Source organism: Megascapheus bottae, chromosome 29 (assembly GCF_031878675.1).
Source record: "Megascapheus bottae isolate mThoBot1 chromosome 29, mThoBot2.hap1, whole genome shotgun sequence".
NCBI lineage: Eukaryota > Metazoa > Chordata > Mammalia > Rodentia > Geomyidae > Megascapheus > Megascapheus bottae.
This window is the reverse complement of record NC_143537.1, coordinates 7,638,389-7,662,327: the sequence shown is the minus strand read 5'-3', so window position 1 is coordinate 7,662,327 and position 23,939 is coordinate 7,638,389.

Below are 23,939 nucleotides of genomic sequence, written 5' to 3'. Positions count from 1 at the left end.
TAGAGGAGGATGGGAAAGCCAGGAGGGATGGACTAGAGGAGGCAGAGGGAGCTGGAGGTGCACACACTTTCTGTTCGACTTTTATAAACCATGCCACTATCCTAAAGAAGTCGGCATCATCCGAATTCTTCTTTTGGGGAAGTCGGATTCTGCAGGAACTGCACACCTGCTTGGGATGCAGCTGCATTTGGAAAAAGTTTAGATTCTTGGTAAGTGCCCAGATCTATAAGTGCTTTCCAGTTGGGGTCCCGCTCACCTCCCCACAGAGGCAGGAGGGTTGGTGGTCTAGGATTATTTTCTCTAAACTTTGTTTCTAGTGGAATCTCTTGGGTCATTCGGAGACATTGCTGTGTCCATTCCTTTGGGAGTCTGGAAGAGAAGTAGGTGCTCACTTAAATCCCTGAGGGGATTGTATGCCATCAACACTTTGTAGATGGCGTAACATCCTTTCTTTCTAGTTCTGTCCCTTCACTTTCTCCCAAGAGCGGTAGCTAGTGTAACACCCTCCCCCCACCTCCTCTATCCCATCTTCTCCAGAGAGGAATATTCCTTGTGAATTCCTCTTGATAGAAGGATAATCTTGGGTCCAAAAGCTGTTCAGCCAAGGTTACCTTTCCACGAGCCCCATTAATCACAGTAGACCTTGGGTTGACCTTGCTAGGGATATCTCAACAATCACTCAGAAGGGTGTTGTACTGGGTATTCCATATATGCTACTTTCCTCTGGAATACTCACACAGATCCTGTGCCCTAGGCACTGGAAACCGCCTCTTGCATTTCATAGTTGAGCAGATTGGAACTCAGAGGTGTTGCATAACCAGTCCCACAGAAGGACACGGTTTAGGTGGCATTTGTCAGCAGGCAGCTTGCAAACTTCCTATTCATATAGGAATCAATGTTTATTTTAAGTTCATGCTTCACGTCTGCATCTGCATGTTACCATGTACCCCAGTGATTTCCATACTTCTTGGATTTGCAATACTATGAATTCCTTCCAGACAGCTTCAAGAGGAACACTTCAAGCCTCTTCAGCTGCCAGAAAAATAAACACAGAAATAAAAAGTAGCTGACTCCTTTGTATGTTGCCCTACACAATGATGTACCACTACTTTGAAAGCTCCTTGAGAAACAATTGGCAGACACTGGTTATGTTTATGTTTTTTTTTTTTTTCGCCAAGACAGGAATTTTTCAGTGTGGCTATTTATACTAATAGGCAGCCCCACACAATAATACAGGACCTCCCCTAGGGTGCCTCTGGGTCCAGAGTACCCAGCCATCTTCCAGTTTGGTGGATCTGTCTCCTTCACTATAATGCAGTTGACACCCTCTGATGGGACCCCATCTCATTCTGCATGTGGAAGGGAACCCTCTCTTTCTGGTCCACTTAACCTATTTTCTAAGTGACCTCAACATCTTTTTCCTTTCTGTCTCATTGAAAAGTCACCAAAGGTGCCAGACATCTTGTCTGACAAACAGTTCTGTCATCTTTTCCCTTTCAGATCCAAATTTTCATCTTTGGAATCTGTCACTTTTAACCCTTGACCTCTTATTCCAGGACGGTAATTGAGCCTTAGGTGGCTGTGATAAGCAGCTGTCAGATACGAATACATGTATTTCAACAGGACCACAGTCACTGGCGAATAGAAAGCAGAAACTTTGGGACAATATTTAGTTGGTTCAGTTTACTTCCAAGTAGTTACTTTTGCTCATCCACTAGTTGGGAAGAGCTGTTATGATTTAATTTCATGCCTTCTGCCTGTTAAGGTCTTAGTACAGACATTGTGCCTTTGCGAAATTCCTGCAGAGCTGGGTTCAATGTCTTTGCTATTGGCTTTTCCAGGTCAGCGGGGTGGGGGGCGGCGGGGTAGAGCTGAAAGGGGAGGCATTCCCGCCCCTATTCTCTACCTGACAGTCTACATCTGGTATTATGGAAAGTGGCATCCACAGGCCATGCCTGGCATGACACAAGTGTACTAAGACATTTTTGCATGATTAAGTAAAATGCATTCAAAAGCTAAGAGCTAATTCCGTGGGAGTCAGAACATGTGGCCATTATCCTTTAAACCCTAAAAGCAAATCCATGCACACATTGTGATTGAAACCTGTCAGGTCTAACCTGGCCCTGGAGCCTCCAGATGGCCCACAGAGAAGAAGGCGACGCAGTGAAATCAGGGGTTGTTGATGAACTCCATCGCAAGCTTTCAGGCAAGCTTCATTTCAACGTCGCTTAAGATGTGATTAGAAGGGACGCTCTGATTTACAAGTTAATACGATTGTATCTGTACATCCAATTAGTTGCACAGAAAGACACATTTGTTTCTCAGTCCAAAAAGTTTGAGAAATTAATAGGCTTCGAGAGTGGGAGCCAACATGAGAGAATCTAATCTCTTGCCAGCTTGAAGGAGAGAAGAGGAAACTGAGGCTCAGCTATGGAAGGGGACTTGCTGGAGGTCACACAGTGAGGTAGTGCCTGAAGCAGTGAAGCAGCTCAGAGGTTCTTGGCAGCGAGTCCAGGACATTCTGGTGGCTACTGCTAAAATGAAGGACCATACTCACGGTGCATTTCTTGTTTGCTCTGAAGGCGTAGTTGGTAGATTATACATATACGGCCTGCCCCTTGCAAAAATCCAAGATAAAACTGTCAAAAGGGAGTAAATGGAATCTGAGGGTCATGGTTCAAAGCTGGCTTGGGTGGAAAAGTCGGTGAGACTCATTTCCAATTAACTACTAAAAAGCTGAAAGTAGAGCTATGTCTCAAGTGGTAAAGTGACAGCCTTGAGCAGAACAAGTTAAGGGACAGTGCCCAGGCTCTGAGTTTAAGACTCAGTTCTTGTTCTGGGTCTCTCTGTCTCTCTCTGTCTCTCTCTCTTCTCCTCTCTCGATTTGCTGATGGAGAACAGGCTTTTAACATCAAATTGTGGGAGATCATCTTGTCCGGCCAGGGGAATTACTGTGTCTTCTGTCAGTGAATAATCACAGTCCAGTTTCGTTGGGTGGGGTTGGCAAGCCTCCAGGGATGCAGGGAGGTGCTGAGGTGGGCTATTTCTCCTGCCTTGTCAGCACTGATTATCATTGTTGTTGAGAGCTAGCCACACTGCCTGACACCGCTCACTGATCTCTGTCTCCTGGTCACCACCACCACGACTGCAGGTGATAAAGATGTGTGTGTGTGTGTGTGTGTGTGTGTGTGTGTGTGTGTGTGTGTGTGTGTGTGCGCGCGCGCGCGAACCACATCCCATGTGTCTGTTCCTGAGGTCTGTTTTGACTGCTTCATTTGGTCGCTCTCCAGAGTGGAGCTGTGGCTCAAAGTGCTGGAGTGCTTAGCTTTGAGCAAAAAGAGTTTAGTGGCAACACCCAGGCCCCAAGTTCAAGCCCCATGGCTGACCAAAAGTATATCAGGAATAACCATGAGGTCCAACTAACATAGGCCAGATTCTTATTTTCAAGCTTTACTATCTTACAGAAACTCTTAGCTTAAATGGAGCTTAGAGGTGATCTTAGATGGCTGCGATGTACAGAGCCTGTTTGGTGTCATTTGTTTAGTACATGCCTGAATGACTTCTGCTGAAACTTACAAATCCTTCCTATGGGTTATTTGCTATTTCCTACTATTTGCCGTTTCCGGTCGCTAGGTCACAAGATTCCAACATTTTCCTTTCTGCTCATCTTTTAACTTCCTGCTGTGGTTTTATATTGATTTGATTGTGGGACTCTTAGGCATTGAGCTCCATTGTATTAGTGCATTTTTGTTATCTATGACAATAAGCAGCTTGAGAAATGTTATTTTAAAGAGGAAGCATTTATGTGAGTCTTTACAGTTATCAGAGGTTTTAGACCAGGGTTGGTCTGACCTGGGATTGTGGTGCTAGCATCATGGTGGAAAGTTCACAGCTAGGGCATGAAAGAAAGAAACCAGGACTCCAGTATTTCGCACAGTGATGCCACTTCCTCCCGGTAAATTCCATTTCTTTAAAGGCTCTGCCACCTCATAAAGGTGCTGTGAAAGAAGAACCAAGTCTTTAACCTATGGGTCTTTGGGGGAACATTTCAAACTACCACAACCACATTCTGATGTGATAGACTTTTTACAGATGGGACAAAATGAGGCTTAGGGAGGTAAGACCAATTATTTCTTGTCCATCATCTCATGACAAGCTAGTGGCCCAGCTAGTGATAGAATTTAGCTTCCTAATCACCAGTCTACAGTTGTGAGTGACGGCCACCTTGATCTTGGACTCGGAGTGTGTGTGGGGCTCTACTGAGCTTTAGTTAACAACAGATTGCTGTCATTGATTATTCCTGATCAATGCCCTTGGACTTGACCTTGACTTCAGTGTCACCATCCATGGAAGGCTCCTTGCTATCTCTTGTCATGGTGGAGATGGAACATGAAAAGACAGAGGCAGTAAGTCACACAGAACTGTGGAGTTGTTGTGTGTGTGTGTGTGTGTGTGTGTGTGTGTGTGTGTGTGTGTGTGTGTGTGTGTTGGTTCTGGGGCTTGAACTCAGGGACTAGATGCTGCCTTTGAGCTTTTATTTGCTCAAGGCTAGTACTCACCATTTAAGCTACAGCTCTGCTTCTAGGGGGTGGGGAGGGTAGGAGGTGGTAAACTGGAGACAAGAGTCTCACAGACTTTCCTGCCCAGCTAGCTTTGAGCTATGATACTCAGAGCTACTTTTCTTTTTTTTTCTTTTTCAGATATTTTTTTATTGTAATTAATAGAAGGGTTACATTATATTCACCAGATAGAAGGTGCATTACTTCACAAATGGTTATCACCCTTTCTCAAGTCTTGGTCCCCACTTCCCTCCCCCCACCCCCGCCCCTCATCTTGTTTTCCCCCCTTCCCTATCTGATTTCAAATAATGAAATAAACATATATACAATATATCAGATAACTAGGTGAAGTTCTGTAACAATATGAGAAAATCAAGGGACAACAAAAGAGATGAGAGATAACATAGTACATTAAGGACAACAATCACTCATTATATGGCTTTTGTTTCTATATTCTGGAGATCCTTTCATTTAGTGTCACACCATACGGTCTTATGTATCTAGGTTTTGCTCTATTGTAAATCTCTGCTAGGAGAGCCCAAGGTTTCTACTGATTATGACAAATGAGGGAAACCATTGAGCCTATGTTCCTTTGAGTCTGGCTTACTTCACTTAGTATGATTTTTTCTAAGTCTTTCCATTTCCTAACAAATGGGGCAATGTCATTCTTTCTGACAGCAGCATAGAATTCCATTGTGTACAAATACCACATCTTGTCGATCCACTCATCAACTGAGGGGCATCTGGGTTGGTTCCCTATCTTTGCTATGGTTAATAGTTCAGAGCTACTTTTCTAACAAAGCAGAGAATGGATTTGAGTGATCATGAGGGCTGACTTTCATGAGCCGGTCACCTTCCAAAGTTTTCACCTCTCAGCAAGGCTACATTGAGGAATATGTTTCCAGGTGTGAGCTTGATGATTGGAGAAAAGAGCAATGGCGAGGCAAGGATGGGAGTGAGAGGCCTGGGGCTTCTCTGTTGCTCTATGCGGACTGACTATTCAGGAAGATCTTGGAAGATAGAAGCCTTCATGTCCCCACAGGCCATTACCTAATGGACTAAACGCAGAATCCAATGTTACCACATTGGATGTGTCTGGAAGCCTTTATAGGACTGATGGGGGGGGAGGCGGATGGATTTTTATGGAATGGTAATTTTTATTTTATTAAAAAGTATTCATGCATGGTAAAAAGCAGCCCTGTAAATAGTGAAGTAAATATTCTCCTGTCCCCTGTCCATTTCACATTCCCGATTGTCCTTCCTTGATACAGTCATATTACCAGAGTCCCCTGTGTCTTCCTAGATATACTTACGGGTAAAACACTGACCCCGTATTTTTCTTCTTTCATAAACACAAGACCATACCATATAAGTAACTTGTGTATGTTTTTTTTTCATTTAAGTGACCTATCTTGGGTATAATTTATATTAATATTGAGGTGTCTTGCTACTTTTCTGAGCTGCACTAGGTGCCATCTCGTGATTGTTTTAGCTTTAATAAGATGCTAACACCTCAATAGTACAATTTAAATTATTTCTTACAAGCTTTAGGTTCCTGGGTATTTGGTGGCTCATGCCTATCATCTTGGGTATTCAGGAAGCTGAGATGTGAGGGTCGTATTTCAAAGCCAGCCCAGGCAAGAATAAGTTGGAAAGTGAGATGTGTGTGGCTCAAGTGGTAGAACACCAGACTTCTAGAAGCAATACGGAAAGGAGATGGTAAGGAAAAGGAAACTTCACTGTCCAAAAATGTCCTACTTGTTGTTGGATAAGTAAGGCTTTTGTAGTAGTCTGAAGCAAAAGGAACGGCAGAGTCATATTTCTTTCTCCGGGTTTCAAGACAGATCTAATGATAGAATCCCAGCCCTTTAGTGAATACGATTACAAAGAATCTAGCTGCTCAAGACCAATTTGTAACCAGCGCATCAAGTCATTCTGTATGAAAATGTCAGCTTGCATGTGGCCTTGATGAGCTAAGATGGAATACCCGGGCCAGTTCCTCATACTATCCCCACTTCTCTCTTCAGAGCTGGCAGGACCAATTTGTGTAGGAAAAGAACAAGATTTCACTCTGAATGATGGTGCTTCTGCCGAAAGAACTATCCAGACTAATCAGTTTATTTTTTTTTATTGATTTTTGTCAACTGAAATAAATGCACAGGAAAGAGCAGATCTAACTATTTCCTCAAAAATCCAGTGGTCCCAGGGGTATGTTTCTCCAATGCTTCTCTCTATGATGTCTAAAATAATAAGCATCTTGGTAGGATTTGAGTGATGGCTTTGCCGCTGACACTATCATTCTGCATCGGCCTATTTGTACATGTCTCCATTTGTGTACTTTTTGGTTGGTTGTTGCTCTTTCAGGTTTTACTTTTTAATTTTATTTTTATTATCTTTAGGCCCCCGGGGGTGGGGTGGGATCACTGTGTAACCAATCAATTATATGAGTCCAGTGTGTCTTGCTTGGTTGAACCCATTTAATCTTCCTTCCCTTTCAACCCCACCCCTCTCCTCTGTATGGAGTATCTATAGCCGCTCTGGATGTGCCACCCTCCAGGTACCTCCATGTACTCAGCATTCCAGAAGGCTGAATGACTTCGGTGTGATGGATTCCCTCGCTGACTGTTGGTAGTTGACTCATCTTATAGCCCCTCTACTCCCCCTTTAGAGCTGGCAGTGGGTGGGTGTTGGACTGAAAGTTCAATCATTTCTCTCATATGGTTGGCTCCCTTAGCAGCCCACCCCTGGCTTCAGTTATCCAATCGCTAATGAGGATTGTCATGTAGGAAATTCCAAGACATTCAAAAGCTGGGCTGGGCACTCTTATTGTTCAGGAAATTGTGAAAGGGTTAGGAACTCTGGATAAGGAACCAGGGTTGAAGATCAAATACCAACATAAAAGATTCTCTCTAGCATCCCTGACTGCAAAGTTTTGGGGAGCTGTTCTCTCAAGTCCTAGGGCAGAAATCAAATAACACTTTTCTTTGCTGTCTTGTATCTTCACTGCAGCATATTTGGGTGAGGTTTTCCACAAGCTTGACAGAGTGTCGCCATATGCATTTGTATGGAGATCTCCCGACACAAAAGTCAAAGTCATTATTTTATACTTTCCCTTGGCAACCTGTTGCAAAGGGTCAAGTGCAATGTAGCCCCAAGATCTCAGGTAAACCTAGGCTTCTGCCTGGGTTTGCGGGACATTTGTACCCCTCCAAATATCACACCAAAAAAACCTTGAACGGAAATCTTAGCTGGGTGCTAAGCAAGGAGCAAGCAAGCAACAATAAAATTACTCAGATTACAAATACCAGTATTTGTATCAAGGGCACATCATACATTTCACCAGCCTTGAGCCAGCTAATAGGAAGCCAAAATTAAGAGAAGTGGACCCCCCCAAAATCTTGCTTGAATCTAGGATTTGTAAAAGGACCACATGCCACTAGCTTTCTTTGACTTCCATATATACTTCCATATATACACACTGATAAAGGTAATAACCACTTGCAGAAAATTCAGCTATCAGTCAGAGATACTAGAAAGGAAACAAAGTGAAAAGCAGACTTAAAACTCCTGAGATTTGTCAGGAATTGGAATAATCAGATATAGAACGGAAAATAACTGTGTCCGAATGTTTCAAGGCGCAAAAGAGAAAAATTTAAAATACAAGCATGCACAAAAGACCAAGGTGTTGATTAGGGATATTAGACAAAGATAGATATGCTACAACTTTTCCAGAGAAAGCAGCTGAATAAACCATTGAATAAAATAAACAATGCAAAGATAAAAATAGCATTGTAGACAGAGCTCAAGTTAGCGGAGGAGGGAGATATTGCCTCAATAATACTCAGCACAGAGTGACAAGAAGTTAGAAGATGAGACAAGAGGAACTTGGCAGGTTTTCTTTTTATATTAATCTGAGTCTCTGGTACAGAAGAGACGAATGAGATATGATATTTGTGGACATGGTGCCTGAAAATTTGATGACTAATATTAATTTAATTACAGGGGGGGTTCCTCTCCCCCATGGTTCCTCTCAAATCTTTGCTGGCATTTATTGTTGTCTCCTTGACCACGAACGACCATTCTAACAAATGAGATGGACTCTTCTGTGTTATTTTGATTGGTATTTCTCAAGATTTCCTCAAGAAAATAAAAATAGATCTCATATGACCCTGCGATATACCCAAAGGAATGTAAATTAGAGAGATGCCCTACACACCCATGTTTATAGGAGCAGTGTATGTAAGATATGGAACCAACGTTGGTACCTAACAACAGATGACTGGATAAGGAAAATATGTATTTGTACACAATGGAGCATTTTTTCAGCCATAAAGAAGGAAACCATGCTGTATGCAGGAAAATAGATAGAACTGGAGATTTTCACATTAGGAAAGACATACCAAGTTCAAAATGTTTTATGTTTGAACTTCCCAACTTCTAAGGTTAGTATAATAAGGTCATTATTCTCAGAATTCAGAGGTGTTTTCCCCCCTAGCTTACTGATCTTCTTCCTGTTCCTTCATCTTGGAAAAATAACATTTGTTTTTGTAACCAAAAACCTAGGAATGGTCTTGACCAGTTGTCAGTATTGCCCCAATTTCTTGGTCAGGGCTTTCAATTCTCTTTCTTCACTGTTCTTGTTCTTTATCCTACTAAATCTATCACCCTAAATATACCTGAAGGTTATGGTTATCACAGTTGTTCATGCAGCAAAGGGATTTTTAACAAATTGTATTTTATTGTTGGGGTAATGCATAGAAGGGTTACAGTTACATTTGTCAGGTAATGGGTACATTACTTCTGGAACCTTGATACCCCTTCTAATGTTTTTGCCCTCCTTTGCTCCCCCCACCCGCTTCCAACCCTCTTGTTTTCCCCCCTCCCTATTTCAAATAAACAAGTTTATATACAGAAAAAAAGAGAAATAACTTCACATAGTCCATGAAGAATAACAATCACAAAGATAAACCTCTTGTTTCCATAACCTAGAGTTCATTTTGTTTAGTCTCATCCTCTATCACCATGTGTCCACAGGTTTTGAGGTATTGTGATTTTTCTGCCAGGAGAAGCAGAGGGCTTTTTAAGAACACACTGTCTCACTCCATCCCTAGAGTTCTGCCCTGAAGTCTTGCAGCTGTAGCAAGTGACAGAGTAAGGCTGATATTGTTGACGTGGAGACTGTACTTTGCAAACCATGGCACGAAGTGTCTTTGTAGCTGTGGCAGACAACAGTATCACCACTTCGAAGTCTCTGATGATTTCCTGTAAATACTCTGTAGGATGAAAGATTTGGGAAATGGTGTTATTTTCACAGTGTCAAATTTCTTATTGGCAATTTCGAGAAATCACAGCGTCTCAACTTCCTTCCCCTCCCCATAGGTATTACGTCTACCAGTAAATAAATAATGCAGAATAAAAAGAAACTATTGAGCTCTGTAGATAAAGTGTTACACAGTAGATATAAAGTATATTGAATTAATAAACTCGATTCAACTCGAGGACAAAGGTGCTAGGTACACAAATATAATTCACTACTGGGTTTATGGTATTCTCTTCTAGCCTTATACAATTTCATATCCTTTCAAAGTGTAGGCCTTTCAAATATTTATCAAACCTGTTTTTATTTTAAACAAGTGTTTGAAGCCATCCATCTTTGAGATGAATAAATAAACCCTCCTGTGTGTTTGGGAATATTACCTTATCTTTATGAGTGTTCCAGAGTTGCTTGCAGAAATGATTTCACATCGTTCTTAACAACAACCCTAGGAAAAGATTAGGGGGAAAAAGAAAACCACACAAAACATCCTTGTTCACTGTAAGAAAAATGACCAGAGAATTTAATTTGCTCATCCAAGGACAAGGGCTCAGTCAGGTGAGACTCACATGAGACGTCGGTACCAAAAGCTACTTGGTATGGAGACATGCTGGGTAGAGGAGCTTCAGAGACCATTTAATCCTGGTTTCTCGTAAACAAGCAGATGTCTTGATTTTGGGTATATATCAGTATCTATTGTCAGATCACCTGACTCTTTGAGGAAAGAGGAAAACAAAAAGCCATTGTAGTGATAACCTGCAACTTCGGAAGGTTTACATGTGTTCTTTTATTAACAGACACAAATGTATTAGTGATGGAAAATTGTTAACCCATGGAAAATTGGTGTGACTTGGCCGGAAGATGGTTTTCAGTAACCCTGCTTTCCGACGTTGATTTGTCCTTGTTGCTCTGAGGAAATTCAATTTCCTATAATTAAAGGCCCTGAAATAGTTTCAAAATTTAAGCTAATATTGTAGAGAAGAATCCCAGGTACCCAGAGATTAGAAGCTATCCCTGCCTCCATTGGAATCTGGTGTAATGCTACAGTACCATCAGAAGCCCTCCAAATGAATTTGTGTATTTGCTACAGTATATTTTACAGGATTTATGTAAATAACGGTTTTGGCTTTTAACATGGGACAATTGTTCTAAGAATCCCTTTGGCTTTTGTCCCACCATAGGGAAGAGAGTTTATTTAAATAAAAAGACACTAGAGGGGCCGGGAGTTTGGCCTAATGGTTAAAGTGCTTGCCTAGCATGCACGAAGACCCGGGTTCGATTCCTTGGTACCACATACATACAAAAAAAAAGCCAGAAGTGGTGCTGAGGCTTAAGTAGTAGAGGTTAGAGCCTTCATATCCCAGGTATAATTTCCCTGCATCTGATGGATGCATAGTAAAGAAATCACTCTGGAGAGATGCATGAGAAGATGCATTTAATTTGGGAGCAAAAAAAAAAACAACCTGTACTTGTCCATTGTAATTAGTGTTCAAAGATTAGATTTCTCTAAGGATTACCTCTGAGCTAAATGACATACTTTCACGAAGAATGAGAACTTAAAAAAAGAAGAGGCTATCCTAACTATCACGAAATAGGTTTTTACAAAGCGCATTTTATTTAGTTTGTGAATAGTGAGGGATTGTCCTTTCATCGTAGGAAGCATTATAGAGCTTGTGGACTGATTTGCTTTGAGCTGAAGTTGTGCTTGCGTCTGCCTGTGAATGTAGGTGGATTTTTTTAATTAAACCTGATGGTTACCTGGTAGTCCCTAGCAGTCTTTATCCCTCCAGTGTCTTCATTATTTTGAGCCTCTAAGTATCTCCTGTAAATATTTGGATTTATAACTCCTGGGATAGAGAGGCAAGACCATGCTTTTAGGAATAATGAAGTAAATTCAGGTGATGTGATTATTTCTCTAGAGAAGAGATACAGCAAACAGTTGGTAGACTTTTAAGGATTTTACTCGTGTTTTTTTTCCCTTTTAATCAAAAAGGGTTTTTTTTTTGATGATTTAATATCTAGCAAACACCTCTGTGTATTTAGTGTCTGGTTTCTCAAGGGCATTTTTATTGAATATGCATACAGTGGGGTCATAGATGCATCTGTTTTGAAAGATTAGAGATGTTCACGGCTGAGATTTGGGGGAGGGAGTGATAAGAAATACTTGCTATCGAGAGTTTTACATTTTGTGGGTCTGACAAATTAACTGCAGATATGGATGTGTGATTTTATGCTTTAAAATTTTTTTTGTGTAAGGTGAGCCCTGAAACACTACGAGGCTTGTCTCAAAGATACCGTGTAACTCTAAAATGATTAACTTTGAAATGATACCGTGTGTTTGCCGTGAAGCTCTGAAATTAAGAAAAATGCAGCCACATTATTTAGCCTAACTGAAATAAGATCCAATGCTTTGTCATTGTTACGTTTTAATCCATGTAGCCCCCCATAGTTCAAGGCATTGCACACAGATTTTGTTGTCTTGATTATCTGAAGCCAGTCCTGGTAGTACCAAAAGCTTTAAGTGAATTGTATGACCCCTGGAAAAAGCACTTGACTTCCCTGAGTCTGTCTCAGTGTGGTTAGCTCTTGGTTCCACGTGGAAGAATGTGGCTATGATGTCTGGAAGTAATGCCTACATGTGTCAGTGGCTAAGAGCAGGGACCAAGTTGCCATTTGTGAAATCAGTTCTTGCACCCTGCCTGCCAAGGGCATGTGACTTTAGCTTATGTGGCATTCACAGTTCGTGTTGAATTGACATACTTTTAAATTTAGAGACACATTTCTCCAAAGCACCTACAAGTGGTTACCATCCCCTGTCGAGTGTTTTGTCTTACAGTGGCATTATTCCCGAATCTTCCTTGAATTAGGAAGTTATCACCATGACTAGAGAGTCAAATGAATATTTTAGAATCCTGAGCTTTCTGGTTCTGTGTGTCTGTTTCTGGGCCTTCTATTTTGTTCCATCAGTCCTCCAGCCTGGATTTTTTTTTTGATGCCAGTACCTACCAGGGTGTTTTCTTCATTGTTGCTCTGTAGAAGAGGCTGAAGTTTTGTATTGTTTTACCCTCGGTATCCTGTTAAGGATTGTGTTTGTTATTTGGAATCATTTGTGCTTTCCTATGAATTCTTGGATTGCTTTTTCTATCTCCTTGGAGAACGATGTTGGGGGTTTGATTAAGTATTGCACTGAATTTGTAGGTTGCTTTGGTCAATATTGCCATTTTTCACGATATTGATTCTGCCAATCCAGGAGCCTAGAAGGTCTTTTCATTTCCTTATGTCTTCTTTACTTTCCCTCCTTAGATTTTGAAAAAGTTTCCACTGTAAGAGTCCTTTACATGCCCTTGAACTTGAGTGCACCTCTGACCTTCTGTGTTTATATATAAGGGGCTTTAATTAAGCACGGCTTTGGCTATAGAGCAGGCTGGCTAGGAATAGCTGTTCTGCAGTGTTTGACACCTGCCATCGGGAGAGAGGAGGAATTAAAAGGCAGGAATTACAGTGGAGACCCATGTGCTCAAAGGGAGACAATTTCTGGCACTCAGCATGAGGGAAAAGGAGAAATGAGAGAAGTATATAGCAATTATGCAAATAATTACACTACATTGTACTGCATTGGCCTGCAGAATTATGACATCAAAGTGGAGCATTGAGCATTTTTAAGACTACTTTCTTGTGTTAAAGAACTTCATCCAATTGTGAGTATTCTTTATTTATTTTTGCAATAGGCGAGAAAGAGGAAATGTATTTTATCTGGGCCTTCATTTATAGCTGAACGTTTATGATTAAGGCATTTCATCTCATAAGGGCTAATTTCATGCTTTGTAATAGTTGCAGAGTTGTCTGGGGGACAATTTACACGTTTGTAATTATTTCTATCCTGTATTTACAATTCTCCTTCAACTCTCCATACTTGATGCCTTTCCAGATATGAATTTAGGCCTGAAAGTCAGCCTGATTTTTTTTTTTATAGCAGTGAAGACTGGAGACTATCCAGAAAAGCAAGCAACCCGTGCCCCAATCATCTGCCTATGCAGCTCTGTACCTGATGACATTATATATTAACCTTAGGCCCTTTGTGATGTTGGCAGCATGCATGATATTTCTCTAGTTCCATCCTCGCAGAGTGTGGTATATTTACTTCATGATTCACTGGGAGACATTATCATAGCTCATGGAGAAATTGTATTAACTTTAATTTGTCAAAATTGAGTGCTCTACAAGACACTGAATCAAGCTGATTTCTTCTAGCTGGTAAATATTTATTAAAACAACCTTAACAAAAAAAGATTAGTAACTTACTGTACCTTACCTGGGCTTATTCACATAAACCATGAAAACAATATTCTCGTCACCTGTGACTCAATGTTTTATTTTATATCTGTTTGTTTGTACCGTTCTGAGACTTGTGCCATGAGTCTAATAGAACAATCAGACCTCCCAAATCTAACATCATAAAGCAATTTGTTCTGGAGTCATTTACTTTGTGAGAGAAAACATATACTTCACCTTTCACTATAAAATCAGGGTATTATCTAACACTTTGTCATGGTTAAGAGTTTTCTATCTAGTGCACAGTGATGAGTAAATTAAAAAAATATTTCGTGGAATTATTATTATTATTATTTTTTTGCCAGTCCTGGTCTTGGGCTCAGGGCTTGAGCACTGTCCTTGGACTTTCTCAAGGCTAGCACTCTACCACTTAAGCCTCAGCACCACTTCCGGCTTTTTGCTATGTATGTGGGGTACCGAGGAATCAAACCCGGGTCTTTGTGCATGCTAGGCAAGCACTCTACCACTAGGCCAAACTCCCGGCTCCCTATTTTTGTTTTATCTTTTTTGCAGTCCTGGTAATTGAACTCAGGGCCTCCTGTGTGCTAGGCAGGTGCTCTACCACTTGAGCCATACCTGTAATACCCTTTCTGCTTTGTTTATTTTCTGGGTAAATATCTAGCTTCAGACCCAGGCCAGCTTGAGCTTTGGTTCCACTTGCAATGACTTGTCTTGATCTGAGTGAAAATTTGTACACCGCCATCCTCAGTCATTGTGCTTCCCTTATAGCTAAGGTTGCATGGAGTTTTTCCACCTTTCATGTCTGGACTGGTTTTGAACGATGATCCTGTTATCTTCACCCCCACCCAAGCATCTAGGATTACAGGATTGTGTTACTTTATCTGCCAGAGTAGTGTTTTTTTTTAAATTTTAAGGTAAATATTGCACTGTATTTTTCCCCCCTCTCATGAATTTTTGGGTTTGTTTATGGGGTAGTTATCCTTGTGTGATTTTTTTTTGTGACTCTGATAATAATTCTGGGAACATTTATTCTCTCCTGTGTATCTTCTCCATTAGGGAATTTCTCCATCTCCAAATAGGACTCAATTACTCAGGTTATTAATGATTATGGTTCTGTGAAGAGCAGAGTACTGGATCTGTAGTTGGTGGTGACATAGATCAGCTTATTAGGTATGTGGTGGCTGGTGATTACCAAAGATGTCAATAGTTGTTTTCATCTTTTGTCATTTTTTTCCATGTATGGAGGGAGGACACTGTCGAGCTGCAGTTTGCTGAAGAAATGACTCGAGAATAATTTCCCTCCCTGTGACGATGTTGGCATTGTGTTGTGAAATTAGAAGTTCTATATGTATATGTACAATGTATAGGTATGTGATGGACAAGAACCCCAAATCTTTGACTCCAGAGGACCCTCAACACAGGCTTCTTCAGGGCCAAGCAGTGGTTGGATGTTAAGTAAGTCAGTTTTCTCACCGGTAAAATGAAGATAGCAATATCAAGGGAAGATAACCTCCTTTCTATACAGTACCTCTGATGTGAAAAATTATTTATGATGATGATGATGATGATGATGATTGTTATTAGTCCATCATGAGGCTTGAACTCAGGGCCTGGGCACTGTCCCTGGGTGTTTTCCACTCCAGAAACAGCTCCACTTCTGGTTTTCTGGTGGTTTCATGGACTTTCTTGTCTAGGCTGCCTTTGAATTGCAGTCATTGGCTCTCAGCCTTCAGAGTAGCTAGGATTACAAGCATGAGCCCCCAGTGCCCTGCCAATGCGCAGAATTGTGAGTGGATTAAAAACCTTTCTGAGCAATTCTGGGGCTCGGCCGTGGAGTAGTACTTCAGACACAATTGTGGAGGTTACTTTAGGTCTGGGTAGGGCAAAGCTCTGTTGTTTATGAGAGTCATTTACATTATCAAAACTTTCCTCATTGCTGCATAGCAGACCACTCTAGATTGTAAAAATTGATCCATCTTTCCTTTAGTCTCACATCAATTGTTGGTACCTTGGCCAGTAAAAAAAATAGTATTGTCTGAATGTCACATAAAACCTCATTCTCATCAACAACCACCACAAGATCAAGAATGGATACTGTAATGTTTGCCCCTGGCCTAAAGTTCACCATCTGATAAACATGAGCTACAGTTTGATTATTGTTCTTCAGCTACAGTTGCAAGTGTGTGGGTCTAAAATGGGTGCATGGCTGGACTTACAAGAAATGCAATTGTTTTGTAGATATGGCTGGTTTGCATCAACCACTTCCCTGACAAGCTGTCCAAGGAGTGGCATTTGTCTTCATCTCAAATGGAAGGTCTGAAAGCTTAGATGGGACTTGGCATAAATGATACACTGCTGTGTGGGTGATGCCAACCACAGAGATGGCAAGGGCTTGGCACTCCACTGATTCTGCTTTCCACAGCATCCCAGGCCTCTATTCTGTATCAGGTTTCAGTGTAATCTCATCATAGTGGTGGTGAGGGACTCTAGATCTGTCTGTCAGCCTTGGACCACAAGCTTGAGGCAACAGCTTTATCTTCTGGGAAAGGCAGGAAACGAGCATGTTAATACCTTGCTGACACTTCTGGCTTAAATTTGTATATTGACTCAGTTTCTAAGCAAGATTGTATCTGCTGTACCAGGTTAGGAGACAGAAAACATGCAGTTTCGTTATAAAAGAAAGATGTAACCCAGTTACTGATGGCTACTAGCTACTCAGGAGGCTGAGATCTGAGGTTCCTGGTTCAAAGCCATCCCAGATAGGAAAGTCCACGAGACTCTTATTTCTAATTAATCACCAGAAAACTGGAAGTGGCACTAGGATTCAGACTGGTAAAGATGAAATCTTAGGAACCTTTTTTTCTTTTTCTTTTTAAGTGTTTATGCCCAGGCTGACATGAATCATGATCTCACAACTTCTATCTCCAAAGCAGCTAGAATACAGAGCACAAGGAGGGAAGCATTTATTCAGCAAATAGTAATAGGATTTAACTCTCAGAAAGTTGAAATGCAGTGAGGAACCCGCAATAAAATTGAAAAATAGAAGAGATAATTTTGGAAAGTCTTCAGCCATAAGAGCCACCATTTTCAGTGAAAGATTAGCAGAGACAGGGCACTGTAGACAGCAGAGCAGTGAGCTTTTATTCTTTACACACTCTGTGAACAGCAGCAATAGCCACCCCCAAATGGAATGGCCTACGAGGATCTCTTCTCTCGTTCACATCTGCAGGGCAGCTCGACTCAGATAATTTGGGTTGGTGTTGAGGAGCCAGCTTTGTTCTAAGATGTGGGTTATCTGTGTTCATGCCTTGCAGGCTAAGATTTGTTCTACTTCTCTGTATTTTGGGAAGCAGATTGAAAGGCCAGAAGGTACCCAGAATATATGTCTTCATGGCGGATTACCGGTGTGTGCATGAGCCTTAACCAACTGGTCAAGTTCACAAGGGTTTTTGTGTATAATGTGCTTACTAATGTCTCACCAGCCAAAGCATGTCACGTGGCTAATATACATCCTATTTGCTAATGTCTCATTGGTCAAGGCAAGTCGCATGGCCAACCTCTGTAGTCATGTTTGCTAATGGATCATTGGCTAAAACCAGTCACGTGACCAAGCTCTCACCATCAGTAAACTCCCATGGGACAGTGTATGAAAGTGGATATCTGATGTCAGTTAATTAACAGTGAAGGCCTCTCTTGACAGTTGAGTTAGGACATGAATGTCAAGCTCATATCTGCATGGGGGACCATGGGGAGTTATTTAAGACAGAGACAATATTAGCCGCTTACAATTCTTATTTCAACTGTCAAATGCACCTGGTTAACTGTATTTGGTAGATTGTCCATTTCTTTAGACTTCTCCATGAAAATAAACCCTGATAGTCTTTCAAAAGGTTACGTCATGGATTTAACAAGAAAAAAAAAAGGATCAAGAACAATAATAACAACAAAAAAAACCCACTAGGAAAAATGGAGTGAATCTGGGGCCCTAATAAAATTTTCTGTGCGGAAGAACAGTTATTATCAGTAATAGAACAGGACACCGAATTCAGCATTCCTTCCAGATATCCAGATTGCTATGTGCCAAAGCAGGTGCTCGACCATATGTAATATCTGGAAATGTGCAATAACAATCAGTCGGATGACCATGAAGCCTTCCGTGGACAATGAGGATTAATTTAAAAGCAATAAAAACATGGTGTTAGAAAGACATCCTCAAATGTGTCAAGCTGAGATTTCCAGTTCCTTTCCCCAGTACACAGACAGAGAGATAGGGGAGTGGGAAGGATTGAATAGGTGTCAGCTCAGATCCAGAGAGATAATCAACAGTGTTGTAATACTGTTAGCCCGTTTGTGAGTGTGCTTATGGGTGCTTCTGTCCCTAACTCAGCAGAGGTACCCTCCAAACAGGTCATCTTGGGTGAGCTTTTCCATCTACTGTGGGGACTTTCACCACCGTGGCTGTGAAGAACCCTGCCTGGGGTAGCTCCATTGCTCCCAGATCCATTCTACCCCTGTGCATAGAGAAATCATGCATCTGTCTACATGCCACCCAGCAGATACAGCTATACTGGCAAGTGTCCCCTTGTTAAAATGAACCTGATTGGAACTATCTTTTTTTTTTGAGATAGGACGAGTTGGTTGAGTGTTTTAAATTATTATTATTATTATTATTATTATTAGGCAGGAATATGGTGGAGGAGGTGGGATTTGAAAATGAACTGTTAAGCACAAGGAAAATGCATCTGGTCTGGGGCTGTGGTTACTAATTTCTGTGAGCTCAGTGCCTACTTTAGCTTTTTTCTCCCACTTTTCCTCAGTTGCTAATCCTCTTTCCTCCCAACTGTCTGCTTCTCAGCTCCCTTTGTCACATTTGAGCTGTTTCTCTGTTCTGCTTACGCTATGATTTATTCTATATTCCTTTTAACTGCTTATTCTGAGACTATCTGAAAATGATGGATCTGACGCATGTCATATATATTTAATTCGTCATGTTAAATGTACATAGAGAAATAAAACATATATTTGAGAAAATAGGTCGTTGGTACTTTGGGAAGTACCATCTAATCATTTCTTCCTAAGCTCATATATATGTATATATTTATTTAAAATTTTATTTATTTAGCCAGTACGGAGAGTTTGAATTTTCCACTCTAGGCTGGCATTCTACCATCTGAGCCGTAGCTCCACTTCCAGCTTTTTTACTGGTTAATTGAAGCTAAGGGTCTGGATATTTGCTATCATGCAAGGTGTGAAAATAAAACCAAGAGTGAACAGACCACCACCCTCAGACCTAGGCAAACCCTAAGGAGACAAATTAAATTCTATTTCACAACTTGGCAGGGGCTGGGGTGGGGGGAGGGAATAACTTGATGCTGAGAATAGAGGGATGATTCTGACTGCAGAGTGGGGAGAGGAAGGAAGGTCTAACTGCATAAGTGCCCACCATGATAGACCCTCAGAGCTTAAAGGAGCCAGCCATGGTGGGGTTGGGGGTGGGAAGAGTTTCCTGGGCAGATGGGATATGGAGCACATACATATTCAAAGGCCCAGAGCTTACCATATAGGGATCTGAAGGAGTAGTTTGGTTAGGGAAATGCAATTGAGGGGGAAGGTGGCAGAAGAGGGTGTTGAAGAAGTTGGGACTTTAAAAATTAAGCTTTTAAGTAAAAGTTTTTTCCCCCAAGTGCAATGCATCGTATTGGAAGGTTTTAAGCCATGAGATGAGAATGTAAATCCAGTGTTTAAAAATTATTTTTGGGCTGGACGCCGCTCACTTGCATCTGTAATTCAGGGTACTGAGGAGGCTGAAATCTGAGGATCATGGTTTGAAGCCATCCTAGGTGGGAAAATCGTGAGACTCTTCAGTTAACCACGGGGGGGGGGGGGAAGCCAGAACTAGTACTGTGGCTCAAAGTGCTAGAGCACTAGACTCTAGCAAAAGAGTTCAGGGACAGAGCCCAGGACCCCCAGTTCAAGCCCCATCCCCCAAAGAATAAAAATCCCTTACGGCATTTTTCTCTGAGCCTGTCCAACTCTTACACCCAGTTGTGGCTCAGTAAGTACTTACCTCCTTGTTGAATGCTGCGTTCATTAAGTACTGCTTGCTTTGCTGAGCGCTATGCTCAGTAAGTAATAATTAGGCTGATGTGTGCTGCGTTCAGTAAGTATTGTGCAAGGCTGTGTTCAGCCTTGAAATGGTGGACTTAATAAGTACTTGCTTTGCTGAGTGTTCCACGAGTATTTGGTGCCTTATCGAATATCGTGGCTGTGATGGATTGCAGAATTACCTCGCTTGTGTAAGGGATGAACTTAGTCCTTCTTATAAGATTTTATCCAGGAAGCTAGAAAAGTTTATAAGAAGGTAGGTTTCCTGTTCATTTCCTCTTCTATTTTCAGTCCATGAATCACAGTCTTGAGTGCTAGGTCTGGTTTTCCTTAAACAGAGAAGTATTCTGGATATTTGTATTTCCATTGACATCTCATTGAGTGATTTTCAGGGTTGTGATTTTCAGAAGTGGGAATTTTAAACATCTAAAACATGCTAACACTTCTGTCACCTAAACGAGAAAATATCGTTTAGTGATGAAGGACCAAAAGTGGACACCGGAAATTTGTGAAGGAGAAAAAAAAATACGACGGAGAAAAATGAAGGTATTCAGGTGACAGTTACCAAGAAGAAGGAAAGGTGATCACATGAGCAGAGCATTGAATGTAGGTGGACAAGCTGATCATAAAAAAAAAAAAACAACCCAAAAAACAAAAAAACCCAAATTTGTTGTGAGTTGTTTTTTCACCCAATGTCTGCATTAAAAATTGCAACATGCTTATGGACATCTGAGTCTTAACATGCTTGTTAGAACTTGGTGCGATGGTGTGTGTGTGTGTGTGTGTGTGTGTGTGTGTGTGTGTGTGTGTGTGTGCTGTACTGAGGCTCAAACTCAAGGCTTTATGTTTGCTAGGTAGATGTTGAACCGCTGAACCTTGTCTCCAGTCCTTTTTTTTTGTTCCTAGTTTGAGACAGGGTCTCATTTCTTGCCTAGGCACACAGCTCTACCTTGAGGCTCCCATGGTATAGTTTCCACAGTAGCTGAAATAATAGGTTCTTTCCATTACCACCCCTCCCTCGCCCTGTTGCCTTGTCTGGTGAACTTTGTGCCAGGATTAAGACTTGAACAGCATTCCTCTTGACCCCTCCCTCCTGGAGTAGCTACTATGACAGGCGTGAGCTCCTGGCGCCCGACTGTACAGAGGGTTTTGTAGCCACACCTCCCTTCTCCAGTTGCCAATTCCAAACTGGAAATGAGATCTCCATCAAGTTAAGGTGTGAGATGGGACAGGAGGTGGGGCCCTCCTTCACACCTTGCTGGACTGGTTTTTTTTTTTTTTTTTAACTTGCCTCACAATCTTGGGGTCAGTTGAAGAGAACATTGCTCTTGTTGCAGGCCTAACCGGTGAGTTTTATTCCGGGATTATTATGAAAAGCTCTTGGAGTTCTCAAGCTGTTGTTACCCTTTTGGAAGTGAATCCTTCTGGAGGTCAGCCCAGAGTACTTCACAAGCATTCTTGTCCAACTAGGAAGCAGAGCCAACGGAGCCATAAGAATGGAGGGACTTCTCTTCCTGCATCTCTGCTGAAGACAGAGTGCCACCAACTTATTTCTGTACACACACCTGCTCTCTTTCTGAAGGCCAGAGTCCAAAATCCAATTCACTTGCCTAAAAATCAATGTGTCCATGGGGTCCAGGGAGAGGGATGTTTCCTTCCTTTGCCTTTTCCAGCCTCTCCTGTCTAGCATCCGACATGGCTCATCTCCTCCTTTATCATGGACGCCGTTCCAGTCTCTGCCTCTTTCTCCACACCCTCCTCCTGCTCCCTTCCTCTGATAGACACCCCCACGAGCACACTAGGCCTTCTGGAAATCCAGTTCCCTCTCCAAAGGTCCTTGGCACTTCTGATGTTTTGCTGTGTAACGGAGCATTTAAGGCTACCAGGGGTGAGAGCAGGACGGTGGAATCCATTACTTAGCTTATCATAGTTCCACACCAGCTTGTGAATCATAAGCTTTGATGGTGGCCGTTCTTCTTGAATACATCTGTGCCACGCACGTTGTCCTTGTGATTGTTTGTGCTCATCTTTTTTTTTTCCTTCCAGTTTGCATGAGGATGATTTTTTAATTTCCCATATAGAACAATGTAAAGAAGGAATTCTGCTCTATGTGTATGTAATATCATTGCTTCTTAGGGATCCTGATTAGACATGCAAGACACTGAAAATAACACTTAATATGAACTTCGCTTGGTACTCCAGAAAACACTAATACTTCAAGTCTTGCTTGATCACCCATGGTTTATTTATGTTGATACATATTCTTGTTCCCTTGAAGCACCTTCTCTGTCTTATTTTTCCAAGTTATTTAGATATCTCATTTATCTTCTTACTAGACTGGGAGCTTTTTGGAGACAGTGTCCTTTTATACTCAGTAGCGCACACATGACTGAAACAACATCAGATGGATTGTATGTAGTCGTGCCCTTGAAAACCTATGAGCTAGATTCTCAGACAGGGGATGGATGTAACTTGGCTGAAATTAGACAGCTAGTAAGATACAGTGCCAGTGTTCAAATACTCTGACATCTTTGTCTCTGCTTTTATCAACTCTATTATCCTTTTTATTACTGCAGTATGTACGGAATGAATAATTATTGCTTTATAGCCAGCATAGTACTTTTACATACACTATCTCATTAGATCCCCATTAAAATAAAGGACAGACAATGGTTACTTGCATCTCTATATTAGGGCTGAGCAAATAGGCACAAAATGGCCCAAGGTGTTCGTTCATTCCTGATCCAGTCTTTCTTAGATATTCACGGAACCTATATGAGGTGCCAAGCCCGGATTTGTCTTAGGAAGTGGACACAAAGAAGAAGAGCCGGTTATCTCATGACACTCATGGGACCTTGAGAACAAAGGATTGTGTGTTACATTTTGGCTCTAAGGAAGGGAAAAGTTTTGCAGGAATAGTGGATAAGAGCTATATTACATCAGGGCTAACGCAACAGGCTTTTCTCCATCTCCCTCCCCTCCCCCTGCCCTGCCACAGTGATAAGTTTTCTTCTTTAAATAAATTTTTTTTATGGAAGACCCAAGGACAACCACACACAAAAAGGAGAATTCTATCCTGATGGTGTTGGGACATGAAGGTTTTTTTTCAGTAGATCTTGTTTTGGCTCTGTTTGGACCAACATGGCTGGGGGCGGGGGTTGGGTTATTCTTGACTAGATTTTTTTTCTGCCCTTCTCTCCTCTAGCTTCCTTTACCATGGAGGAAACAGAGCCTCCAGGTCTGACACTGGACAAGGATAGATTTCATAATGGCCAAGTTTCTGAAGGGACAAAATAACTGAGTATTTCCTAGAGAATCACATAGTGAGTACAACTGTGACATAAACTATGTATAATAATAATAATAACAACAATACTAGTTGTAATAAAGCCCAATGAAGCTTATGAGAAAAATGGGATGATGGGAAGTAGAAAGAGGGTTGCTCTCCTTTGCAGTCTAGCAATCTGGAGCACGTGTCTCTGCCTTTGAGAACTGATCTTTGCAAGGTATAAACTGAAAATCGACATCAAACTCTGATAATTCATCAAAGCGAAAAATTTGCTACAATGTATAGTAAATTATTTCTGTATAGCAATTAATTTCTGTAATGCAGCTAGAAGTTACTTTTAAAGAGTTCTTATCGATCCTTGTGGCTTATCCCCCAAAAC